Source organism: Cupressus sempervirens, chromosome 4 (genome assembly GCF_028749045.1).
Source record: "Cupressus sempervirens isolate cs-2001-9-10 chromosome 4, ASM2874904v1, whole genome shotgun sequence".
NCBI lineage: Eukaryota > Viridiplantae > Streptophyta > Pinopsida > Cupressales > Cupressaceae > Cupressus > Cupressus sempervirens.
The window spans coordinates 127023527-127043122 of record NC_143121.1 but is presented as its reverse complement, the minus strand read 5'-3'; positions in this window follow the sequence as shown (position 1 = coordinate 127043122).

The window sequence follows — 19596 nt, the reverse complement described above, 5'->3', positions numbered from 1 at the left end:
GCATCTACCAATTCAAGTTCTGGTAGATTTTTGCCCACGCCATGTGGCATCACTAGCTCTGGAGAACCTGCCATGACTACCAGCCATATAGACCTAGACTAGCCATGCATCACCTCAGCAACATTGACATGCATTGACATAGTATTCGCCATCCCTGCTAGCCTATAGACACTAGACAAATCATATTTTGCCACGTGTCAACATTTGACACAGTGAACCCACCCAGTTAGTAAAATCTAGTCAATATCCACTTAATCTACCTACATGGACCCACGTCAACATCCGTATGCCTACATCAATAGGTTATGTCATCCCAATCTGTACAGTTCCATACAACTGACTTCATGCTGACATCATCACAAGTTGAATTTTTGCTGACATCATCAATTCTATGATCCTAAATTTGATGGTCGTGTGACCATCATTCTAGGGAAAATTTGAACTACAACAATGGTTGTGTGAAGGTCAAATTTAGCCTCATCTTTTGCTGATGCAACTCCTCTCTAGATTAATTTTTAATTTTGCAGTCCAAACTTGGTAGGCCATATCTCAATCATCTAAACTCCAAATTTGGTGCAATATTTTTTTATTTTGGCTAGAATTTTCTAAACTTTTCAATGGTGCAGCCCTTTTATGGTTTTGGTGCAAAAATTTGTTAGAAATTGCATCTTTTGGTGACTGTACCTATCCAATCCTACATTTTGCAACTTCAATTGCTCCGAACGAGCACATCTAGACGTGAAAATAGGTTCTTTTTTTTAAAGTGCATTATTTTTGTCTACTTTCTTGTAACAAGCCAAATCAAAAGTCCAAAAAGGCCAAAATTGGCAAGTGGCCATTGTAATTGCACTACTTATAAAGTGCCAAAAGAATCTCTTTTGGTGGGGGGTTTCTTGATTTATTGACAAGGGGGGTGTTCTTGGTGTTGTATTCCTTCTTTTCTATAGTTTTCTTTCATTTTCAACATCATGAGAAATTTTAAGTTTCCTAAATCAACTCCTCATAACTATGCTACATGGTCCATCAAAATGTGGTGTTACTTAATGCATAATTGAGTTTCTCAAATTGTAGATGGTACCTTTCCTAAACCAATAGGTGATAATGTATCAGCTAGTGATATTCAAGCTTGGGAGGTAATGGATAAGAAAGCCCTAGGTGATATTTGTTTGGGGGTTGATGAAAAAATCATGTATCAAATTAAATAGTCTTCTACATCCAAGAAAGCTTGAGATACCATCAAAAACCTAAATGATAAAGTGTTTGAAGAGGTTTTTTTCAAAATTGAAGATGAGCTTGTCTCCTTAGATCCTAAGTCATTTGATTCTATATAGGATATCATCATTAAAGTGAATGAACTAAGGAAAAAGCTTACTAATTGTGGGAACCCTATTAAAGATGATAGGTTGATCTATCTTATTCATGATAAGCTGCCATTAGAGTATTCCACATTTTTTTCTTCTTATAACACCTCAAAGAGTACATTAGGGTCTTCCTATAAGAAATTCTCTTTTGATGAATATGTTGATATATTGGATAGAGAAGAAAAGAAGTTGATATCAATGAGGATTCTCAATTCACCTAAGTCTAAAGCATTGGTGGCCAACAATGAGGGTTCTCAAAATTCAGCTAGACAATCTTCAAATAAAGGAAAGAGAAAGAATAAGAAATGGAAGAACAAAAAATTAGATGATGAAAAAAAGACAACACCATCATCCAATCAACAAGTCAAGTCTTCCTCAAATTCCAACAAGGAGGGGGACAATAATAAGGAGAAGAAAAAGTGTGCCTATTGCAAGAAAATGGGTCATGAAGAACATGAGTGTTATCATAAAAATATTGATGAGTTGACCAACATCATGAAGAAACATAATGTTCCATTGCCTAATGTTTATAAGAATAAAAGGGTCTTCTTTAGATTCAAAGGGAAAAGGGCAAGCACTCATGGAAAATTCAAACTCTTCAAAGGAATGGACTGTAGAAGTTGATGAAGGCCAACTTTAGTGTGCCAAGATCACCTGAATGTAAATAAACTACTAAAGAGAAATCATAGAAGGAAGGAGCAAGAGCTTAGGAAAACACTAAATGGACTTGAGAGAAGATATTGCAAACAAGAAAAATGTATTTCTATACAATATGCCTTGAAAAAGAGTTGAGTTATGAAATACAATGAGAGAGCCCAAATATAAAGGACTCAAGAAACTTCTACAACAAGCTAGAAAGTGCTAGGAGACCAGTGTGACAACTAAGCATACGTCCACAAAAAGTGGAGTGTCCTTGATCAAGGTGAGAGGATAAGTATGACTTAGATAGGAATAAACTCCCATGTTGTCAACAAATCATCAACTACAACTAGATGACAACTAAAGTCTAAATGTATTTATCTAAGTAAACTTAATTAAATAGAATAAATAATTATTTACTCTAACACCTCCCATAAGTGCAACTTAGGGAAATGTCTTAAGCTCACAAAAGCTAAGATGAAATGTAGAATGGGTCCTAGCAATGAGGCCATGTTAGGTACCCATGAATAAGAAAATCTCTATAAAGAGGAACAAGAAAATCTCTATAAAGAGGAGACAAAAAAGAAAACCCAGTGGGAAAAACACCTCTCCAAAAAGAGATAATTGAAAATCTAGTGAAGGAATGAAGAAGCCTCCAACTAGAGGAATGTCCCAAAAAATAGGAACAAAAAATGATTATGAAGAGCATCACTGAAGCATGAAGAAGCCACAACTCTATCATCAAAAAGAAATTTCTGATCTAAAGAACCTCCATGGAAGAAGAAGGCATAAACCAAGCCTGTCTATATGGTAGATGATCCATCTCACCGAAATGCATAGGTAGCCAGCCACTGCAATTTCCTACTATATAGGATCAATTACTAAATAAATGGCTCACACTATTGAACTATCAAACCAAGGAAGCAGTGCAACAATAGAATAACCCCCCTTTAATGTAGATGGGGTGAGATGACAGACAACTAAAAAAGTGACCAAAGTCCCCTGTAGAAAGAACCAAGAATGACTAGAGAGGTGAAGAGGTACAAACACCTATAAAGGCATGATCACTGATGCTACACAGGGAAAAAAAGGAAGAGGGCACAAAATTGGCAAATAAGTATCCCCCCATGGTGTTTTATAAAATAGTGCAAGTACAATTGTCTCAAAAAAATGTTCCTGAACCCAAAATGCAAGAGTGACACTTTATCTCAGTGCATTTTCATAAAGATACTTAAAAATAATAGCTACAATGATTTGAAAAGGAAAAAAGTTGATACAAAAGATAGTACATCCCAAAACAAAGGATATCATGCCATGAAAATGATCCTTGGATGTGGAATGCCCAAGATGTCCACCATAGAGAAAAAATGCCAAAAACATGATGGAAAGAGCATGGGGAAAAATCTAAAGGAAATGATAGCATTTTTGAAAAGTAGACAGAACCAACTTTCCAAAAATATAACCTTTTCAAAAAATGGAGATGGATGCAAAATAAATACTTGCCGGAGTCAAAAATAGAAATTTAGACTTTGAATACAAAATTGATCTAATAAACTACATCAAAACCAAAAAATACCTACACCAATATCTTTGTCTTGGAACCAGCTTTTCGATGCTTCTTTTGGATCGAAAAAATACCTCTGTATGCTCAAGTTATGACCAAAAAATTGCAAATAGGTCAAAAAGGACCCTAGATAGCCTACAGGGGTGTTGATGTAGGGTGATGTCATGCTGATGTCAGAAAAAAACTATAAAAAATTGATGGTTTCTAGGTTGTCTCAACAAAAAGAGGGTAGTGCCATGTGGCATGCCACATGGTAGTGCCATGTGGCATCCACATGAAAAGGTGGTGAACTATCAGGCTGACATGGTAGGGGCCACATGGCAGATGCCAATGTGGCACTTGTGGCACATGGTAGCCAAAGATTGGACCACATGCACTAATGGTACAAAAAATGCCATGCAAGCAAAGGTTGTAGGCAAGGCCACTGGTAGTGGTGGCTGCAGTGGTGGTAGCCACTGGTGGCACTACAGGTTGTGGTGGGTAGTGGGTGGCCTGCCAGTGGTAGCCGAGCTATGTTGTCACCATGGTGGCATGGCCAACTATGACTGCTCATGGGTTGCATGGTGGCATGGTGATGACCACTAGATTGTGTGCTAGTGGTGCACCCAAATTTATTTATTTTTGAACAAATCATCCATATGGTAGGCTTGGGCAAAATTTTTTTTCCTCCTGGAGATCTTGTCACCAAAATTGGAAAATTTTATATGAATCTTGCTATAATAGATCTTCTAAACTCAATGGCAGCATCTGTTTAGGCCCAAAGTGCCCCAAAAATTTTTTCATCCCCCTGATTGAAGAAAAATGCACAAACAAATTCGAGTTTATTTCTTCGAATTATGGCTTCAAAAATAATTCAACAGAGAAGCAATAGGGAGGCTCTGATAACATGTAGAAGTTGATGAAATCCAACTTCAATGCACCAAGATCACCTACATGTAAATAAAATACTAAAGAGAAACTGTAGAAAGAAGGAGCAAGAGCTTGGAAAAACACTAAATGGACTTGAGAGAAGATATTGCAAACAAGAAAATTGTATTGCTATATAGTATGCCTTGAAAAAGAGTTGGGTTATAAAATACAATGAGAGAACCTGAATATAAAGGACTCAAGGAAGCTTCTAGAATAAGATAGAAAGCACTAGGAGATAAGTGTGACAACTAAGCATACATCCACAGAAGGTGGAGTGTCCTCGATGAAGGTGAGAGGATAAGTATGACTTAGATAGGAACAAACTCCAATGTTGTCAAGAACTCATCAACTACAACTAGATGACAACTAAAGTCTAAATGAATTTATCAAAGTAAATAGAATAAATAATTATTTACTCTAACATGGACTCTTGACTCAGGTACCTCATATCTCATGGGTTCTTCAAGAAAAGTTTTTTTCTTCATTGAACTAGTCAAAGGTACCACACATCTTTATGGGAGATGATACAAAAATGGAAGTTGAAGGGAAAGGAAATGGTGGAGATGAAAAATGGAGAGTTTCAAGATGTTCTCTATATTCCAAACCTAAGTTCTAATCTCCTCTCGATTTACCAAATCACTCACCTCAGAGATGGTCATAGAGTTGAGTTCCTTCCTAACTCAGTAAAGGTGTACAATCTTAAAGAAGACTCCTTGGTTATAGTGGAGAAAGTGAATCATGAAAAAAGGTTGTATTTTTTCTCCCATTTTGTGCCAAAGTCTCCTTCACAGGCCTTGTTATCTCAATACAATTCAATAATCAAATTATGGCATGAGTAATATAGGCATCTTTCCTTGCACTATCTTTAGCAACTTTGCACAAATAGAATGGTCAAAGGTCTACCCCAAATCAACTTTTTCCACGAGTGAATTTTCAACAAGTATAGTGGATATGCATCCAAAGGAGAAGTTACATAAAGGGAAGTCTTTAGGAGCACCATTTGTTCTTCAGATGGTTTGCATGGTATTAGTAGGACCTTTTGTAGTAACAATAGTCAGCCAGGGTCGCTACATACTTGCCTTCAATGATAACTTTTCAAGATACACTTGGGTCTACTTTCTTCATCATAAGAATGAAGTGTTGGAAAAATTGCTAGCCTTCAAGACTCATGTTGAATAGAAATTAAGGAAAGCCATCAAAGTTGTTCAAATGGAGAATGAAAGGAGATATGTGAATAGAAGACTTAAAGACTTTTGCAGACTTGTGGGAATTGATTTTCAGAATCCACCAACATTCAGTCCGCACAAGATAGATGTTGTAGCATTGAGAATCCACACTCTTATGTCCATGGCAAGTTGCATGATATAGGCCAAGTCTCTATATCCATCACTTGAAGTCAAAGCAATTAGTAGTGCCACTCACATACTAAACAGGTCTCCTCATCTAGCCTTAGATGGCAAGACTCCTTTTGAGGTAGAAAACCTATTGTGGCACACTTCAAAATATTTGGTTGTTGTAAATGGGCAAACATATCTTCCAGGGAATGCAAGCCATAGTCATCTCAACCATGTGCTTTCATTGGTTATGAAGTTGGTGTGAAGACATGCAAACTCATGGATCTAGAGATACATTAGATTTTTGTAGAGAAGGAAATACACTTTGAGGAAAGTTCACCCAGCTTGTCCTCTACTCCTCTCTATACATCATACCATGTGGAAACTGATAGTGACACTTGCAATAGTGCTTCAATAAATTTAGACACATGGGGTTCTATCAACAATTATAGTGAGAGGTTACAACATCAATCCAATCCACATGCATATACCACCATAGTGATAGGTCCAACACAACAAGGTACATCCAGTATTCTAGGTCCAACATTAGTGATAGATTTAGGGGACAATATTGATGATTTGCCTCTTGTTCTTGATGTAGAAGCACCTTCTTCAGTTGTTACAAGGGCTCCATTTGACCCTCTTGTTCATTCTCTACATGATAGATCATTACAAGTTGAAGTGATTGTGGATACTTATGACCCTAGTTGTAGAGGGGTCCTTCATCAATTGAGGAGATAGATGGTTCTTTGAGATAGGTTCTTCAACTAGTTGAGTAGGTTTTAGAGACATCACTTATCTATGAGATTATTTCCACACACAATGGAAGCATTTCATTTATACCCATGGCCTTGTTTCTTCCTAAGGGGAGGAACACCATTCTATAGTCTTCGATTAGCTTCTTCATTGGAGCATTCATTGGTAGGCATTCTTCTTTGGGGGGAGCCTATCCTATCTCTCTTCCTCTTCTTATTTTTATCTTATGTATATAATGGATGTATGCCATAATGGGGGGTTCTTGATTACTCTATCCATCCATACATCATGTGTTTTTCCATCTCTCTTTTTGGGGGAGAGTTTTTCCCATGTGGTTTTCCCTCTTTCTCCACTTTATGAGAGATTGCATTGCATTATGTACATGGGTACCTAACATGGCCTAGTTGTCGGGACCCATCATGCATTTTATCCTAGATTATGTAAGCTTAAGGGAATTCCCTAACTTGAACTTAAGGGGGGGTATTGGTGTAAATAAGTATTTACTATTTATAGTTACTTAAGTTTAATTAGGTTAATGCATATTTTTATTATTTATTTATTAGTCACCTAGGAGTATGCATACTCTTGTGAGTTGTCATGTTGACAATACAAGAGTTTGCACTCTAATTATGCACATGTTGTCTATACTTAAGAGTTAGCACATTTTTTGAGTACATGGTGTCTACAACATTCTAGACACCTCATCATGCTTATCTTATTATTGTGGAAGATATGTGCTTAGTTGTCATGATTATCTCTTAGTTCTTTCTAGACACATTCTAGATGCATCTTAGAGACCTTTATATACAGGCTCTCCTAGTGTGTATGTACATGCTTACATGCTTTTGATAATAGTGAGCATTATCATATTGATCATACTCTTGGTCTACTATTGTGCTTGTGCTTGTGCTCCTTGATCTTGGGTGAATTTTTTTCTAAGGAAAATTTTAACAGTATGCATAATCCTAGGTGACTAACTAATAAATAATAATAAATGCATTAACCTAAGTAAACATAAGTAAAGTGTAAATAGTAAATACTTATTTACACCAAAACTCCCTTTTAAGTGAAACTTAGGGGAATGCACTTAAGCTCACAAAATCTAGGATGAAATGCATGATGGGTCCTAGCTACTAGGACATGTTAGGTACCCATGTACATAATGAAAATGCAATCTCTCATAAAGTGGAAAAAGATAGAAAATCTCATGGGAAAAACCCTCCCCCAAAAAGAGAGATGAAAAAACAAGATGCATGGATGGGTGGAGTAATCAAGATGCCCCCCCCCCCCCCCCCCTTATAACATAGATCAATTATATTAGTGATAGTTGCTCCAATGTAGAAGCTAACCTATGACTACTGAATAGTGTTCCTCCCCTTTGGAAGAAATAATGCTATAGCTACAAATGAGATGCTTCCACTGTGTGTCAAGAGAATCCCATAGATAAGTGTAGTCTCTAAAACTTGCTCAACTGTCCCTATCAAGGATGAATGTAGAACTTGTTCCAAAGAACATACTATCTCCTCAATTGATAAAGAGACCCTCTATGATGCAGTGCAAGGCAGGAGAATCCCCAAAGGAGATTTCCTAGCCCCCTACTATAAAACCACATAGTGGAAACACAATAACAAGAAGCAACAATACAAGATTTGATACCAAATCATAATAATATATTTGTAAAATACAACTGATTACATGCAATGAGCTACGCTATAAGGCCTTCCTAGCTATGGCCAAATACAAAGCAAGTAATAGTTCTACAAGATCCCTCAAGATCTAATCCAAACCCTAGCTAGTCTAGATCCACACTCTAGTAGAAACCCCAAGGAAGGTCTCAACTTGTGCTCGCAAGCCCACCAAGCAATCTCCTTGTTTCCAAAGCCACAGCTACTAGCTCTTCTCAAAATTTTCTCTTCCAAGATCCTCTACTTCTCCTTGATGGATGAATAATTCAAGTATAGACTACCTCACATTCAGCACTCTATCCACACATTCACAACCTTATCACAATCCTATTGTAAACTGCCTCACATTCAGCGCTCTGTTCACAAACTTAGAAAAACTCGCTCTTCAACTACTTCCCACACCCACTCATCTTCTGAGTGAATGAATAATGACTAAAGACTTCCCCACAACCCATAATTATACCAATCTAAGCCACAAGTTGGCCCAAAACACAAATTAAATGCAAATACATAAATTAAATGCCAAAGTCGGCCTCTTACAACAATTAAATTCCCAAAATTGATGTCTTAGTAAAATTGTGATATCTCCTAGATCCAAATGAATTAGAACTTGAGCTTCAAACCATAGCTAGAAATTTAGACCCTCTTCAATCTATGAAATTTACATCCTTTAACTCATTGTGAAATATTATTTATATAGCTTGAAATAGACACAAAATTCCTAGACCATGCTGAGCAACCAAAGATCATGCCAAGCTCCCAAGATCATGCCGAGCTCCATAGACCATGCCGAACTCCCTAGACCATGCCAAGCTCCATAGACCATGCTAAGATCCTAAGACCATGCTGAGCTCCCAGTGTTCACCAAGTAAATCCAAGATGCTCCTACATCAGACTCCCCAGTTAAATAGAAAAGTGTGTCCCATGCTTTGATGCCCAAAGAAAGAGCAACAAGAAACTTCATCTTCACCAAAGGCTTCCACTCCAACAAGGATAAGAAAACCAATCTGCACATCATCCATATCCACATCATTCTATAGAACACCAAAATCTGATCCAACTAATCATCATGCTCACTCCTAGGAATAAACTAAACATAATGCTTCATCAACAAACCCCCATCCATATCAACAACTAGTGAATCCATACCAATAGCAACCAACTCCACATCAGTGACAATATGAAGATCTCCATCAAAACATGCCAAACTCTCAACACCAACCATCTCATTGCGCACAACAAGATGTTGTGCAACACACAACTCACCACCAACAATAACTAGATCATCCATGACCAAGCACTCTATAATTTCCATGTCAGACTCAACCAACTGATCATGAAAACTAACCTCTATCCTAGCATCAACAAGGTTAGGAATATCTTTAGCAAAAACTTCTAGCTGTTCTGTAGGTTTTATATCAGACTCCACAAATTGATCAGCAAAACCAACCTCAACCTCGCTATGCCATCTTCTCTCACGAACAAGTCTCTTAACTGGCCAAACAACTTTCTTCCAGATCGGTAGACTCCAACTCCACAAATAGCTACAAAATTCATTCCTTACCCCATCCTTAACATGATCAACCAAGCTAGCTTCAAATTGAGTAGTCATCTCAAAAAACCTCCTCTCCACCACATCAAACCTCCTCTCCACTACATCATAGAGATTTGCGAGCATCTCAGGGTCCAATCCTCTTAGAGCCATCTCCCAAGATCTTTGAAAACCCTCTGCAACAAATCCTTCCCATGCTCCTCGTGACAACCTTGAATTTTTTGCAAGTTAGATCACAACCTGCCACCTTGAATGAATAATCACAAACCACATCACAAGTCTAGGACCATGGATCTATAATCCACAAAATCTCTATGATCATGCCTCAACAAGATAAAACTTCCATCTTCACATCAATCTATCAATTTGCATGTCCTCCCAAGGTCCTGGTGTAAACTACCTTAACTTCGGCGATCTGTCTACACACTCAGGAACAACCTTCACTCTAATACCACCTGACATAGTGCAAGGTAGGAGAATCCTCAAAGGAGATGTGCTAGCCCCCTACTATGAAACCACATAGAAGAAACACAATAACAAGAAGCAATAATGCAAGATTTGATACCAAATCATAATAATATATTCATAAAATATAACTGATTACATGCAATGTGCCAGGCTATAAGGCCTTCTCGATTACGGCAAGATACAAAGAAACTAATAGTTTTGTAAGATCCCTCAAGATCTAATCCAAACCCTAGCTAATCTAGATCCACACTTTGGTAGAAACCCCAAGGAAGATCTCAACTTGTACTCGCAAGCCCACCAAGCAATCTCCTTGTTTCCCAAGCCGCAGCTACTAGCTCTTCTCAAAATTTTCTCTTCCAAGCTCCTCTACTTCTCCTTGATGGATGAATAATTCAAGTATAGACTGCCTCACATTTGATGCTCTGTACACACATTCACAACCTCATCACAATCCTGCTATAAACTGCCTCACATTTAGCGCTCTTCTTACAGACTCAGAAAAACTCGCCCTTCAGCTACTTCCCACACCCACTCTTCTTTTGAGTGAATGAATAATGACCAAAGACTTCCCCAAAACCCCTACTTATACCAATCTAAGCCACAAGTTGGCCCACAACACAAATTAAATGCAAATACATAAATTAAATGCCAAAGTCGGCCTCCTACAACAATTAAATTCCCAAAATTGATGTCTTAGTAAAATTGTGATATCTCCTAGCTTCAAATGAATTAGAACTCAAGCTTCAAACTGTAGGTAGAAATCTAGGCCCTCTGCAATTTGGGAAATTTTGATCTTTTAACTCATTTTGAAAAATTAGTTATACAACTTGAAATAGACACCAAATTCCCAAACCATGCCGAGCAACCAAAGACCATGTTGAGCTCCTAAGACCATGCTGAGCAACCAAGACCATGTCAAGCTCCATAGACCATGCTGAGCTCCCTAGACCATGTCGAGCTCCCAAGACCATGCCAAGTTCCCAATGTTCACCAAGTAAATCCAAGATTCTCCTGCATCACTCTATAACTGTTGTTCATAAGTATCCATAATCACATCAACCTATGAGGATCGATCATGTAGAGAATGGACAGGAGGGTCAAATCAAAACTCATGACTACTAAAGAAGTGTCTGCTTCATCAAAGAGAAGATGTAAATCATCAATGCTATCCTCCAAGTCAGCTAAGTGTGACTCAACAAACAAACTTTCAATGTCTTCCAAGAAGTCATTCATTGATGTTGGAGCTAGAAGATTGGATGTACCCCGGTATGCTAGACCTATCACTGTGGCAATATATGCATGTGGAATATGTTGATGTCATGACCTCTCACTACAACTGTTGATAGAAGCCCACATGTTTGAATCTATTGAAGCACTATCACTAGTGTTACTATTAGTTTCCACAATGTATGATGTGAAAAGAGGATTAGAGGATAAGCTTGCTAAACTTTCTTCAAAGTGTACATCCTTCTCTACAAAGATCTCATGTGTCTCTAGATCTATAAGTCTATATGCCTTCACACTATCTTCATATCCAATGAAAGTACAAGGCCAAGGTTGTGGTGCCTTGAATCTCTTAGAAGATATGTTTTCCCATGCTGGACAACTGAAGACTCTGAAGTGTGTCACAACTGATTTTCTGTCGCACCATGTCTCAAAAAGAGTCTTTCCTTCTAAGGTAGGATGAGGAGACCTATTAAGTATGTGATTGGCACTGGTTATTGCTCCAACTTCAAGTGATGGATCAAGAGACTTGGCTTGTATCATTTAATTTTCCATGGACTTAAGAGTTTACATCCTCGGCGTTGCAACATCTATCTTATGCAGATTGAATGCTGGTGGATTTTGAAGATCAAAACCCTCAAGTTTACAAAAGTCTTTAAGTCTTTTGTTCACATATCTACTTTCATTGTCCATTCAAATAACTTTGATGGATTTCCTTGATTTCTATTCAACATGAGTCTTTAAGGCTAGAAACTTATCAACACTTCATTCCTATGATGAAGAAAGTAGACCCAAGTGTACTATGAAAAGTCATCAATGAAAGTAAGTATATAGCGACCCTGGTTGACTGATGTCACTACAAAAGGTCCTACTAGTACCATGTGAACTAATCAAAGTAGCAAATGGTGCTCTTGAAGACTTCTTTTTATGTAACTTCTCCTTTGGATGCATATCCACTGAACCTATTGAACATTCACCTATGGAAAAGTTAATTGTGGGTAGACAAAATTCAACCATTTTGTTTGAGCAAAGTTGCTGAAGATAGCAGAAGGCTAGATGACCATATTGTTGGCATTAAGTTATTATTGCCATTAGTGACAACACTTATCTGTATCAGTATAGCTACCAAGCTCATCACTCAGTCTACAATGTATACCAAGAATTCAGTGGTAACCTTGTACATTCGTCACTTAAGCAGTTCACACTGAGCATTCTAGTGTTAACCAAGCTAAGTATAGCTACTGAATGAATGTGCTATCTAGCAGTGTCTATCGAGTTTACAGTGTTTACACTGAGCTTCGTAGTGCCTACCCAGTGATGAAAGTATAGTGTCTACCGAGTGATGGAAGTGCAATGCCTATTGAGTGATGAAAGCATAGTGTCTACCAAGTGATGGAAGCACAGTGCCTACTAAGTGATGGAAGCACAGTGCCTACCAAGTGATGAAAGCATAATGCCTATTGAGTAATGCAAGTGTAGTGTTTACCAAGTGAAAGAAAGGTAAACGAAGGATTCAATTTTTACCAAGTGATACTATATCCATCGAGTCTCCAATGGTTATCGAGTTTAGAACTATGTCAGGTGATTAGTATAGATCAAGCCTTCACTTCTACTGAGTGCATGACAATGCCAAGTAATACAGTGGATGCTAAGTATTAGAAGGTCACCAAGTCAGTTCAGTGAACTCGAGTTATTTACTATTTGGCCGACTCAGTAATATTTTGTTCACTTGTGTTTTAGCTGACCTTACAATTTTAATTATTGGAATGGTATATATATGTAATGTATTATATCATTTGAAAGAATATATGTGTATGAGGATCACAATATCAAGAGAGACATGTAATGTTTGAGAAATGTAAATGTGAATCAATAGAAGAGCAGAGTAAGCAACAAGGTCATCAAGGAGTAGTAAAGATTTATTAGTTACAAGAGGTGATATATACCTCAAGGATCTAATTAGAAAAACAAGTTTGTAAGTAGATCCACTATTTCATCCTAACAAGTGAATCAATTTTGTAAATCCTTTAACAGGGTAGACTTAACAATCTTTGCATAAATCTCCTAACAGAGTGCATACTTCAGTGTATGTTTGTAAATCCTCTAACAAGGTGGACCTAGCAGTCCTTTGTGCTCCTAATAGGGTAGATCACCAAAAGTGGTCAATGTAGGCCTTAATAAGCCAAATTCATACTGCAGTAATGAAGTTTTGTGGGTATCATCCCCACCCCAGTTTTACTTTCTATTTGGAAGGTTTTTGGGTCACCAAATCACTATGTACATGTGTTATGGATGTTTGTTTTCTCATATATGCAGTATATAAGATAAATGAATGATGAATGGTTAAAATGCTGAATTGTTTAAAGTTTTGCAGTTATTGATTCACCCCTCCCCTCTTAGTAACCTATCCTATCTTGAATATTTCCAACACATATCAATCATATGCCATAATTGGATTTGTGTATTGGATTGAGTTAACAAGGCTTGCGAAGGAGACTTGGGAACAAAGTGGGAGAAAGAATACAACCTTTTATCATGATTAACTTTCCCCACTACAACCACTGAATTGTCTTTTAGACTATGCACCTTTACTGAGTCAAGAAGGAACTCAACTTCGTGGCCATTTCCAAGGTGAGTGATTTGGTAAATTGATAGGATATTAGAACTTAGGTTAGGAACATAGAGAACATCTTTGAATTCTCCATTTTCCATTTCCACATTTCCTTTCCCTTGAAATTCCATTTTTATATCATTTCTCACAAAGATGTGCCATACCTTTGACTACTTCAATGAAGAAAAGTCCCCTTCTGAAGAGCCCATATGATAGGAGGCACCTGAGTCAAGAATCCATTCCATTGAAGAACTTGAATTTTCCATGAGTGGTTGCCCTTTTCCCTTTGAATCTGAAGAAGATCATTTCTCCTTATAAGCATTAGGCACTAGAACATTGTGTTTCTTTATGATGTTGGTCAACTCATCAATATTTTTATGATAACACTCATTTTTTTCATGACCCAATTTCCTACAATAGGAACACTTTTTCTTCTCCTTATTAGTGTCCCCCTTCTTATTTGAATTTGAGGAAGACTTTCCTTGTTTATTTGATGATGGTGTTATCTTTTTTGTATCCTCCTGTTTGTTATTCTTCCATTTCTGATTCTTGCCTTTTCCTTTATTTGAAGATTGATTAGCTGAATTTTGAGAACCCTCATTATTTGGCACCAATGCCTTAGACTTAGGTGAATTGATAATCCCCATTGATTTCAACTTCTTTTCTTCTTTATCCAATAGTTCAACATAATGATCAAAAGAGACTTTCTGATAGGAAAACCCTAATGTAGTCTTTGAGATGTTATAAGAAGAAACAAATGTGGAGTACTCAGATGGCAGCTTATTATGTATGAGATAGATTAACATGTCATCTTTAACAGGACTACCATAATCATCAAGCTTTGTTCTTAATTCATTCACCTTTATGATAAAATTTTGTATGGAATCAAATGTCTTTGGATCTAAGGAGACAAGCTCATCTTCAATTTTGTAAACATCTTCCTTAGACACTTTACCATATAGGTTTTGGAGGGTATCCCAAGCTTCCTTGGATGTAAGATACTTGCAAATCTAATACATAATCTTGTCACTAAACCCTAAACAAATATCACCTAGGACTTTCCTATCCATTGTTTACCAATCAGTGATTTCATTGGCAGATACTTAGTCACTTGTTGGTTTAGGAAAGGTACCATCTACATATTGAGAAACTCCATTATGCATTAAATGAAACCACATTTTAATGGACCATGTAGCATAGTTGTGTGGAGTTAATTTTAGAAACTTAAAATTTCCCATGATGCAAAAAATGAAAGAAAATAATAGGAAAAGAGAAACACAACACCAAGAACACCCCCCCTTTTCACTCAATCAAGAAACCCTCCCCCTCTCCAAAAAAAAAGATGCTTTTAGAGCTTTATATGTAGTGCATTTACAATGGCCAATTGCCAATTTCAGCCTTAGTGGACTTTTGATTTTTCTATTTACAACCTCTTGATGGAGTACAAATCTAGAACTTTACAATGTATAACAATTTTGAAGTAATACAAACAAAAGAGAGGACCTATTTCTGAAAATGATACTTTTTTCCACAAAACCCTATAATTTGATTGCAAATTTGAAAAGCAGATGAAAATAATGCACTTTAAAAAATTGAATGTCATGCCTGACTCCTTCTTTTGGTTATTCTGCTTTTATGACTTAGCTGTGATCTAATTTCTTTCAGTTTGATACGTTTATTGTTCAGTCAGAATTTGATTATATTCTGTTTAGCAAGAACATAAAACTTTTGTTGAGTGTGTTTCTGGTATCAACATTACTTTATCTAGATATGACAGATGACTTATGATTTTAATATAAGAGGTTTTAATACCTGACATTTTTCGGTTGCTTATATTAGATTGCTTTGAAGGAATAAAATGTTTTAAGTTCTTAACTTAATTTGAGTTTTAAGGATTGTAAACTTGATTATAAGAATTCATTAAGTAGGGTATCAAGTGATTAATTTTTACAAGGTTTATGCATATAAATTGTAAATAGATTAATCACAACCTTAGAGGTTTTTGACTTGGTATATTTGCAAATGTTGTGAATAGGGTTAAATATATTTAATTGCATCTTACCCTATAATGGTTTTGATTTCATGTCAATGCTTCACTTGTTTAAGTTAGGGTTTTATTACCCGCGGATGATAGATCATGCATACTAGTTGTTTTGTAAATTAGTCTTGAATGCTTAAATGATGTGAATTTTACATTGTTACAAAATGCCAAAATGGTGGTGGTAATGGGTTTATTTTTATTGTACCTGTATCACTATGTTGCATTATAGCATTAAAAGCAATATTAAAGAGGCATTATGGCACTCGGTGTTCTGTTGATCATTTCAATTTTGAGAGGGTTTACTGTTAAGGCTTGGCCAGAATCATGGCTGCCGTGCTCTGTTTGGCATACATTTGTGAACTAAGTTGCAGTGACTTTCGGAAACATGGAAGGGTTTGTTGGAACTATTTTCATGCATATGAGGCTGAGCCTCGAGATATTATTCACAGCCAATTTGTTTATCAAGCTCTTCCATCTATGCATCTTGAACTTTGGTCGGATTCAGCATTTTGGGCTTCATATCAAGTTGTGTAGCAGGGACTTTGTTGAACAAGTTGTGTCTTCTTACCTTACATAGGGGCATTTTCTACCCTTCTCTCTCTTGCTACTGCATTTAAATGTTTAAATTAGGAATGGTAGAAGTTTGATTTTAAAATGTTTTGAAGGACATTTGCGTAAACTACTTTCAAGCCTTGAAATAGGCAAGGTTCAAAGATATTTTCTTGGCAATGTTTGTTCCCATACTCAAGGGAGGTTATGAAAGTGTACTTGGGAAACATGGATATGTCTGAGCTTTATTGTTTGTTATCACATAGCTCTCAGCTGTTAATTGTATTTGGCCGAATTTTGAGTTTTAAATTAGAAGTTTGAGTGAAACTATCGTTGTGTTATGTTGTACATTTTTGGGTGTTTATTATGTTGAGGAAAAAGAGGAGGTCACTGTGTATGGTGTGATACGCCTAGAGTTAAACAACTCGATAAATGGAATCAGGTTTTCTTTTTACTGGGTTTTGCATTTGAGCTAGGGCATAGTTGTTTATCCCAATATCTTATTCAAAATAGAGTATAGTGTATTCATAAACAATGGTTTTCAAATTTGGGTTGGTTATGCTGTTAGATGGACTGTTAGTGTTTTTTAGGAAAAAAAAAAAAAACATAGTTGAGTTAAATTTCTTATGAAATTAGTGTCATCGGCATTTTGTCAAACAATTCAGCTATAAACAAGCATATTAGTTTAGAAATGTACTTAGTGGAGTTTAGGGTCTTATGTTTTAACGAATGATTATGTTGTTCACAATAAGTTTATTGGATGTCGCAATCTTAGTGCTTAGTGGTTATATTCCATTCGTAGACTATGAGATTTTTGTTTCTGAAGTGTCGATAGTAGGAAATGTGAGCATTGACATTTTGTCAAGCATTTACCTTGTATTATAATTGAAGTTGGTTTATATTGTAACAACATAACTATTGTTATGTTAAATTCGTATTTGGGAGGTTTAAATTGTTTAAGTCAAATAAGCCTAGATAGAATGAATTTTGGGTGAATTCAAAAATTCTGTTATGAAATGAGGTTCGAGGCATATTGTAACTAGTTGGTTTTAATGTCAATATGGAACTTTAGGTTGTAGATAATTTAGTGAGAACAGTCGACAGTAAACATGTTAAAAGCATTAGTCGATCTTTGTAAAATACCTTCAAAGGAAGTTGTATTCTATTCATTTTTTATCACTGACAGGAATGACATTTTTGACATAATGTATAAATTGTAATTTTGAAAACAAACATACATATATAATCAGGGTATCGATATATTGTTAAATAGTTGTGTAAAATGTTGAAAGTCACTTTGCATATTGTGAATTATATTCTAAATCAATTTTAAACATCACATCTTAATATGTTGTTGTGGTTATTTTGGTGGTGGCATATTGTCAAAATAGAGGTGTTACTTTTATAGACACTGGTTTATCTTAATATTTTAGTTAACGATCACTTGTTAAGATTTGGTTGTACTTAGTTTTTACTATGATTATAATGTGATCTATTAGCTTTATTGAATTGTTTGAGATTAGATGCTTAAGAAAGAATTCTTTTATTATGTAAGATGAATTTCAGTTCTTAATAAAAATGAAAGTAGTATATGAATTGAGGCAGATTTTGATACATGTTTGATGATGTGAATATCATGTGCATTATGATTCATTATCTTGGTCAATTCGATGTTAAGTATAGATGATTAGGTCAGCAGGGAATTAAAATTATAGTATGAAGATTTTGTAAGTATCATTGAGCTGTGCAACAGTTCAATTGTATCTATGCAATCTTGATATTATAGGTTTTAATCCTAATGATGTAATTATCCATATTTACCTTTGAACTTGGCAGTATAAGATGTGTTACAGATGGATTTAAGGATGTAGTATCATATTGTAAACTGATTTTATAATTGTTGCATGCTCATTCTTAGTATATCTGTTTGATGTGTATTTTTAAGAATATCTATGATGAACGTATATCGAGGTGGCTGAAGTTGGTTTATCCTATTCAGTTAATTAATTCAGTGATAACTTTAAAAATAAATTGAGTGGGTTAATTTTACATAAAAGAAAATTGGCCTTACCTATGACTTAAACCTATATGGTTAAGTACGGAGAAAAGGCATGTCTCTATTCTGTCAATGACAAGTAAAATAGAGAATACCATTATATGATGACTATGAGCATAACATATTTGGATGCAAAAACTTAGTGCCATAACGATGACACCTCAGAATATATATGTTTCATTTATGAGTTATTCTTAGTGTGAGTTTAATTTTTGCAATGAAAAGTAATTGTTTACTTCTTGCATATTATTATCAGATTTGCACTATATTAGATGGATTAAAAATCTATTTTTGGATATCTATATGTTGGTACTCACATGTATGCAGATGGATTTCGCCTTTTAACTCAGTGTGTACTGAGCCCCTGTTTGTGTTATGTTGCATTCTATGTGGTTTTCAGGTGCTTCGAGATTCAAGTAGCTAAGGATGTTTATTTAAGTTACATCTGAATCAACATTTAGGGTTCCAAAGTTGGACATAGGTGTCAAGAAATGAAATTGTATTTCATTATAGTTCTGAACTCTTTATGTATTTTTATTGTAATGGAACTTTTGTTGAGATAATTTTTTAAAATTTTTTTGCATTTATGGAATTGTGTTTTGTTTTATATTCTTTTAGTATGTCTTGAGTGGCATTACATGGAACCTGATTTCGAGTCCAGATGAGCCCATAATAAGCTTTTGAAATGGTAAAAATTGGGATTTGTGAGTTGTAGAAAAATTCAAGAATAGAGATGTCAAACTTGCTACACCAATGTGTAGATCACAAAATTCTACATCAAAAAAAAAAAAAATTGCTGAAAAAAGAGAGTTTGTATGAGGGAGATATCGTTGTTTGAAAATTACCT